The sequence below is a fragment of the Ciona intestinalis genome, unplaced genomic scaffold (assembly GCF_000224145.3).
Source record: "Ciona intestinalis unplaced genomic scaffold, KH HT001055.1, whole genome shotgun sequence".
NCBI lineage: Eukaryota > Metazoa > Chordata > Ascidiacea > Phlebobranchia > Cionidae > Ciona > Ciona intestinalis.
The window spans coordinates 61,185-69,069 of record NW_004191376.1 but is presented as its reverse complement, the minus strand read 5'-3'; the positions used below and the strand labels follow the sequence as shown (position 1 = coordinate 69,069).

General features: G+C 39.0%; 2 long non-coding RNA genes across 3 annotated transcripts in view; one reads left to right on the top strand and one right to left on the bottom strand.

Moving 5' to 3' along the window:
* The first annotated feature begins 4,874 nt into the window (after positions 1 to 4,874).
* LOC104266238 lies at positions 4,875 to 5,408 on the top strand. Its single transcript, XR_717473.3, has 2 exons — positions 4,875 to 5,222; positions 5,294 to 5,408. It is a non-coding gene; the product is annotated as an uncharacterized LOC104266238 (long non-coding RNA).
* A 946-nt stretch (positions 5,409 to 6,354) lies between these two features.
* The window catches only part of LOC113475576, a 16,205-nt gene continuing 14,674 nt past the window's right edge, over positions 6,355 to 7,885 (bottom strand). The window contains exon 2 of one of the 2 annotated variants that reach the window (XR_003397321.1): positions 6,355 to 6,566. This is a non-coding gene — a long non-coding RNA (uncharacterized LOC113475576). The remainder of the gene's footprint in view (positions 6,567 to 7,885) is intronic. The other variant, XR_003397320.1, reaches the window with a different exon arrangement.

The following is a 7,885-nucleotide window of genomic DNA, read 5'->3' as shown; positions in this document are numbered from 1 at the left end:
TGCCAAGCCCGTTCGTTCCCTTGGCTGTGGTTTCGCTAGATAGGGACAGCGGGAATCTCGGTAATCCATTCATGCGCGTCACTAATTAGTTGACGAGGCATTTGGCTATCGATGGCTTTTACAGTTTTCAAGCTACCGCTTTACCTGGCGCGATCCATCCTTACATGTATATCTTATGAAGGTGTGCATCACACCCAACTGGATCGATTATGTTCAATCGTCTTATGACTTGTTCTTGGCTGTTTGGCTTTCGGGCGGCCACCTAGTGCCTGGCCATCGTTCAATCGTCTTATGACTTGTTCTTGGCTGTGTGGCCTTCGGGCGGCCATCTAGTACCTGGCCCTTCTTGCAGGCCCGGCCTATCCACCGGCTAGTTTGTTTTGGTGCGCTTTTGCCCCGGCGCCATGCAGCTTACGGTAGGTAGCCCCCACTCTTTAGAGCCTTTGCCATTTGATAATGGCTTGAGGTGGCCTTCGGGCGGCCATCTAGTACGTGGCCCTTCTTGCAAGGATGGCCAGGCACTTGGCCCTGCCTATCCACCGGCTAGTTTGTTTTGGTGCGCTTTTGCCCCGGCGCCATGCAGCTTACGGTAGGTAGCCCCCCCACTCTTTAGAGCCTTCGCCTTTTGATAATGGCTTGAGGTGGCTTACCTCAGTTTCTAACCCGTTTCTACTAACGTTTTCATCCAGCTTGCTTTTATCAGCAACTAACTCGAAATGCCTCCGTCTTAAAGCAGAGGTACGTGTGAAAAAGCCTTTTCTAGAACAACCGCGGAAATCGCCCCCTAATTGAATTGGGGAGGCCGAGTTTCAGCATCCGGCCAGATTCTTCCGCCATGCAACCGCGCCAGTTAGTGGTGAGACTTGAGAACGTGATTTTACTTGCCCCAGTATTATGGGCTACCTACCCCCGTATCGCCCCGTTATCGTAATACAATAAACTTGCCGCTGTGAGCATCCGAGAGCTCGGCATTATCGGCCACTATCGCCAAGGTCAGGTCGGCGAATACCGGCCAGCGTTAGAACGGCCGTCTCGCGTATCACCTTTCAATGACGTTTCGCGCTCTCCCTCGCTACTAATTTGGCAACGTTATCATGGCGGCCAATACGCGTTCCCCAGGTTTTTGGGCAGACCTGAAGAATGTGGCTAGTCGATTCCGGCCTACAGTAACCATCGCATGATATATATCCACTCCAGGTCGTCCCCTGGAGGCACGTACTTTAGTTGCTAGCAGGTTACCTCTCTGCTGCATCGCTCCGATAAAGTTTCTGCCACTTGGTAAGCCGCTTCTCACCCATTCAAACTGGGTCGACACAAGCCGCGACTGCCTCAGACCCCGGCCATCAACAGAGGAATAAAGCGATCGAGCCTTTGCGATGGCCAGATGCCTACTTGTGGTGATGGCCCCCCTGATATAGCTCGGGGGTACTCCAACAGTTTCTGGAAATACTCCAGTCCCATCGCAGCCTGCACCACAGGATCTTGAGACCGCGTCATAATCAGCCAAGGCCGGCCTTTTGAAGCGGTGTTACCCGCTGGAGCTCGGGAACCCCGAGCCCTCCGTCCTAGCACTTTGCGTGGAAATGTGCTTTGGGCGTATCCTTTGGTAGCCTAAGCCGCCCACCCTCACGCACCTGTCTAGGTGCTGCAGAAACTTCTTGGTAATACTCGAAAGTACCAGCTGATGATAAATCGAAGGTAGCAGGTGAGTACATAAAATGTACAGGCGCTGCTGCAACTTCAATGGAGCCCTCGAGAGATTCGCCAACTTACTAGCTAGACTGTCTGCTGCATCCACCCGCATCCCGACGGCGGAGATATTAACCCCAAGGTAGCGGTACGAGCCCGAAAAGGCCACAGCCGGTATCCTCGCACCACCGACGTGAACTGAATCCCGCGGATCCACCCACCCACCTTTTTGAGTAACGGGGGCGAAACGCCCAGCCTTTCAACAGCATGTAGGATGATGCGATGAGATACGCTAACACGCCTTGCTTACATCTAGGAATGCAAGGTTCAATTCAGCAAGTCGCTTCTTGTGATCGTAGGAATGCAAGGTTCAATTCAGCAAGTCGCTTCTTGTGATCGTCTAAGACACTCCTCAGGATCATGACGTTCTCCGAAACTCCCTCCATACGTCGGAAAGCCTTCTGTCTGATTGAAACGGGCAGATCCCGTTCGAAACGGGATGCCAGACACGTGCAGGCACCTGCTTACATAGCTTCCCAGGGTAATGGGTCGGCAAAGAATGTTGTCGTTTCGTACTGTAATTTGCCCGCTGCTCTGCGCGAAATTGTCGCATGTTGCAGTCGCCTCTCTCTCGAGGTGTTGTCGTTCTGCACTCTTGGCATGCGGCCGTCATCTTGCTCTAAGTCTAAATCGTCTCTTTTCGCGGGGGCTTCTCTCTTGCGCGCCTCGCTTTATGCAAATGTTATTTGAGAGCACTGGCTGAAAGCGCTCGGCCAATTAGGTGCGCCCTATGAACAATTAAAGAAACAAGTAGGTCTGACTCCAACAATAGGGTGGTTTAAAAGCGGATGTGCCGTTTTTTGTCATTACGTAGCTTATAACTTACATGTAGCATTAAGAAATAACAAGTAACTATGTTACTATTAAGTCACATTAATTATAATGATAACGTTTTTAAATTTTTTTACTCTATAAAACCAAGGTTACCATTAGATGCGGAACACCCAAGGTACTATATAGTTGCGAAATATATGTTACTGTTAATTAATTTAAATGTAATTTGTTCTACAATTTCGCTAGTTGGTAGTGTATGACATATTCGGATTTTAAATTCACCATGTCTGGAAAGATACATACTGTAATTCTTGACCCAACAAGCTTTTTCTTGTATCTTATAAAGGATGCTACGTAGTGACGATACCGATTTGGTTTAATACCCAAAAGGGGGTCCTGACAAGACTAATTCCATTTCTTTAATTTGATCTGATGTAACTAACAGTGTGACCTAGAGTGGCATCGCAGCAACTCAACGTAGAGCTTATAACTTACATGTAGCATTAAAAAATAACAAGTTACTATGTTACTATTAAGTTACATTAAACTAAATTGTAATTATTTAAAAAGCAATTCAATCAGAAATATTATCCTGTTAGTAAAAAGGTATTATGTTCGTACTAATATATTTGCACAAATTGGATTAGTTTAGTAAAATTATAAAATGGTGACCTGGATTATAAAGATACTTGGGCATAAATTGTTTTAATTTTATTTTCGGATTTTAAATTCACAATATTTTAACAGGCATATACTGTAATTCTTGATTCAGCAAGCTTTTTCTTATATCTTAAAATAGTAATATTTTAAAAGGGTGCCACATAGTGACAATACTAATTCGGTGTAATAACCAAAAGGGGGTCATGTAATATATATATGTCTCGAAATATATGTCTCGAAATATGTCTCGAAATGTCTCGAAAATATATATATGTCTATATGTCTATATGTCTCGAAAATATATATATGTCTTAATATGTCTCGAAATTAGATTTATTTTTATGTATTGAACTCAAATCATTATTTGAACAAACTAAATTGTAAATATTTAAAAAGCAATTAAATCAGAAATATTTCCCTGTTAGTACCAGGTAAAAAATGTATTATGTCCGTTATATTATATTTGCACAAATTGGATTAGTTGAGTAAAAATATAAAATGGTGCCCTTACTGTCCACAAACTAGTTTTTTAACAACTGCATTGTGTCTCCTTAGAACTATTTGTATATTATAACTTAAGCTTAACTTAGCCTAATTTTAATATTATTTTAAAATGATGCAGCAAGTGTCAACAAACAAAATAATAACAAACCGCATGGTGTCACTATTTATAAAAAAAAATCGATTTTTAATTGGTTAATTTAAATTAAATTTAACTAATACGCAACAAATTCATATTGTTTTAGTTTTATTACGAGATAAAACTGGATTATGAAGATACTTTGGCATAAATTGGTTTAATTTTTTTTTCGGATATTAAATTCACATGTCTGTAAACATAAACACTGTAATTCTTGATCCAGCAAGCTTTTGCTTATATTACAAAATAGTAATATTTTAAAAGGATGCCACATTGTGACAATACTCTAATAACCAAAAGTGGGCCCTGAGCAGACTAATTCCAAGTTATTTAATATGACCCGAAATTAGTTTTATTTTAATTTTTATGTATCTAACCAAATTCATTATTTGATTAAAATATTTGTTACGAAGCAGAGATGCTGTCTAGTCGCGTTGCAAGTGCAAATGATTAGGTAAACCCGTGCTTCCAGACGAAAACAGAAAAAGGCAATATGCAAATAAATCGAAACAAGTTTACATATTAATATTAATCACTAAGATTAATCACTAAAGCGTTCAACCAAAGTGATAGTACAGGTTCCGTAAAAATTAACAGAGATTATAGCAGATTAATCAAGTACTACTGTGAAGTTCAATAAAGCGAAAATTAGAGCATTGCCTTTAAATAGTAACATTTATTAACCCCGAATTTGAAAGGCGGCTATTTTAAATAAGCATAGAAGTTTACACTGTATGAATTCCGGTGTAGAGGTGTAGCTTAAAGAGTCCGGCCCACGGTTCTCATGGTTGCGCAGTTTTTTGCATAAGAATATAGTTTTATGTCTACTGATACTAAATTAACAGCCAGTTTGTAAAAATTCGCATTAATTTAAGAGTTATGAACGTTTAAAAAATTAAATTTTAAAGTTGTAGAAAACGTCACTCGCGGGCACTGTGACGTCACAATACAATATTTCGTTGATGGGGAAAACCCGGCCCATCAGCGGTTTATCGTTTATTGGTGCAGTTTTGATAGATAAGCAAATCAAAAACGTTTTTTAAGGTATTAACAATACTTTAAATGGCTTCAGCAACTTATTGGAAGTTATTTCCTAGGGATCCGTGTATAACCACACAAAATAGCCCACCAAGCTTAGTGGGGAATTAGTTTTCGTGACTTTCCAGGGTTCAGATTTTAAATTCTTTTCTTTTTTTTCCATATGGCATAGGTAGACTATATTTATATCTGTATTTAAAGTTACCATATAGGAGTTTTCCATAAGCCGAGTAATCATGCCTGATTAGTGCTGTGTTCAAAGTAGCAAGACAAGAATGGCTGTAAAGCGATAAGTGTGTGTGTGTTTTCATTTTCAAAAGGAAGAGTGGGACATAGAAAAAAAGCAAGGAACATTACATTGGTATGCTGGTATCTTATATTTGTAGTGCGCATTTTACTTCGGATGGTTTTACTATGATATGTTCCCATTAGGATATGCAAGGAAACTTGTTCGGATCAAGTAAGCAGCATTTATTTGGAGACTGCAGAAAAACACAGAAGAAACAGATCCACCATCTGGTACAAGCGTTGTTTATTCAAAACAATGAAAACAATCCAATACTTATATGTACTTAATTTAAAACACATGGGACTATACAAAGAAGACGGAAAATTTTTTCCGCTAGAGGCGGTAATTATTTAAATTAAAAAATACGGAAAAACGAACAAAACGCACTACAAAGTGTTAATAAGTGTAAAACAAATTAATTAAATAATAAAAATACCTTTCTAAATACATAAAACACTAGTAAGAACATATTCCCCACATTAGGTCGGTTATATACGCTCTTTCGTTCTGTATACTGTCGTCGAGTCTGTGGTGTAGCGGTTTGCGTGCGGTCGTAAACTCTCTTTGTTTCATTTTTACCGGGTTCGAGTCCCGCACAGTGGTATACTTTTTATATTTTTTTTTTCAAGTTTTTTTTGTTTGACGAGTTTGGGGTTAGGAGTTGGGGGTTAGGGGTTAGGGGTTTATATCTTATGTGTAAGAAACTAACTGCTCCCCATAAAATAGAGAAACCAATTTGTCATCGCCTTCTAGCGGAAAAATTTTTCCGTCTTCTCTGTATAGCTCCATGTATATAAAACAACATAACTCTTGCATGAATCACATTTTGTATGAAACAAGACCATTCAAAACTGAATGAAGAAATATTCTTGCTGTTGTTGAACTGTCACTATAATACCTATCGAACAAGTTCTGATCAGCTGTGTAGCGATATTGTCTAAACAAAGCCATAAACATGTGATTGACCAGCTTTTTGGTATAAAGGCCAACAATAAATACTATATTAGTGTAAATTGATTTCGCTAAATTTGTATTCCATGCTTGGGTCTCAGTCAAGAATATCCTATTTACAACATATATATATATGTGTTTACACAAATTTTAGCAAATTTAGGAAAAAAAGACAGTGAAACACTTTAACCAACAGACTTATTAAACGTCACATTTTTTAATAAATGCTGTTCTTAGACTCTTAGTCAACCCACCAAATCGTGTTGTTGATTTGCTCAGCTTGACTTGTTTTCCATGGTAGGTAAACTTGGCCTGTCTACTTCCCCAACACTTGCTGGAAGTACAGGTTCAAGCTGGAAAGGCTCAATACCTATTGCTAGTGGACTAGGATCTTCACCTATACCACTTCATCAGATAAAATGCTTCTACATGACTATACATCACACACTTTTACATTATTGTTAACTGACAAATTTAAATAGTGTAATACTGTAATACACTTACAAACAATTTTAAAAACATTAACCAAAATCAGGCCACGGCAATATCTACGCATACTACTTAATTTAAAAGTAACAGAAAACGCTAAGTGAACGGTACACTACACACTCTGTTTTGCTGCAAACATAATTTCATTTTCCGCCAGTAAAGCCTAAATCAGCTGTTCGATTAGAACAGGATCGTGACGTAATTTGCGTCATAGTGCCCGCGAGTGACGCAACAATAGGCGATTTTTTGGCACTTTTTAAACGTTTTTTTGGCTAAACTAAATATTTTTTTGACAAAAAAATTCCACAGGTAGTATTTATTAAGTGTAAATTTTGATTTAAAACCAACTTGTATGAGCGTGGTCCAGACTCTTTAATCGGCAAATCTAGATGAGTCGATCTATTGTAAACGGGGTTCTATTTAGATTCTTTATTACAATATATAGAAATAAAAAGGTGTCGATTGAACTAATAATTTTTATTGTTTTAATGTTTGGTACTTTTGTATGTTGAATTTTATTTTGTATTGAACTTATTGAATTAATTTCTTTATTATTATTTAAAGAATTGCATTATCCTTTGTTTATCCTCTATTACATTTCACTTTCGATATTGTTTCCATTTTGGTAAGTGTTTATTTTATACTGTGGCGGCCCGTCATGTGTGTGAAGGCCGAAGCGTACACGAATGCCTTTTTCCTACGTTTCTCTACCGTATGAACACGTACAAGGGTGCCTTTTTCCTACGTTTATTTGCCGTATAAATACCGCGTCTCGGGTTCATTCGAACTCTTAGTTTACCGCTCGCACTAAACCATCCGAAAACGTCAAAGGACATTAGACTTCCTGCATTTATTGATACACTAGTGGATTGCAATGTTCAATGGATGTTCAAACAAGTGATGGGCATTTAGTTGTACTTAAGTACGTCACAAACTATGTCTCGAAGTTAAAAGAATCCTTCCTTTGTTCCGACCAATTTGCTTCCGCTGGTTCACATCAAGCAGCATACGAAGTAGTAGCCAGCATGTCTGTATCCGAACCTGAAATGATTCATTTGTTGTCATCTCATAAATTATCACATACACGCTCAAGGACAAAACGATACATTACGCCCACATTTGAAAAGGCGTCTGTGTCATTAAATAAAAAATGTACAAAAATCGAAGCATAATGGAATCTGCCCTGGCATTCAATAATGTTTCAGCTTCATTTAAACAAAGACAAGTAGCAAGACGAGTTGACTTTTGAGTGCGATGTATCTCTGCAGCAAAATCGACGTCGTCGGCTGAAATAT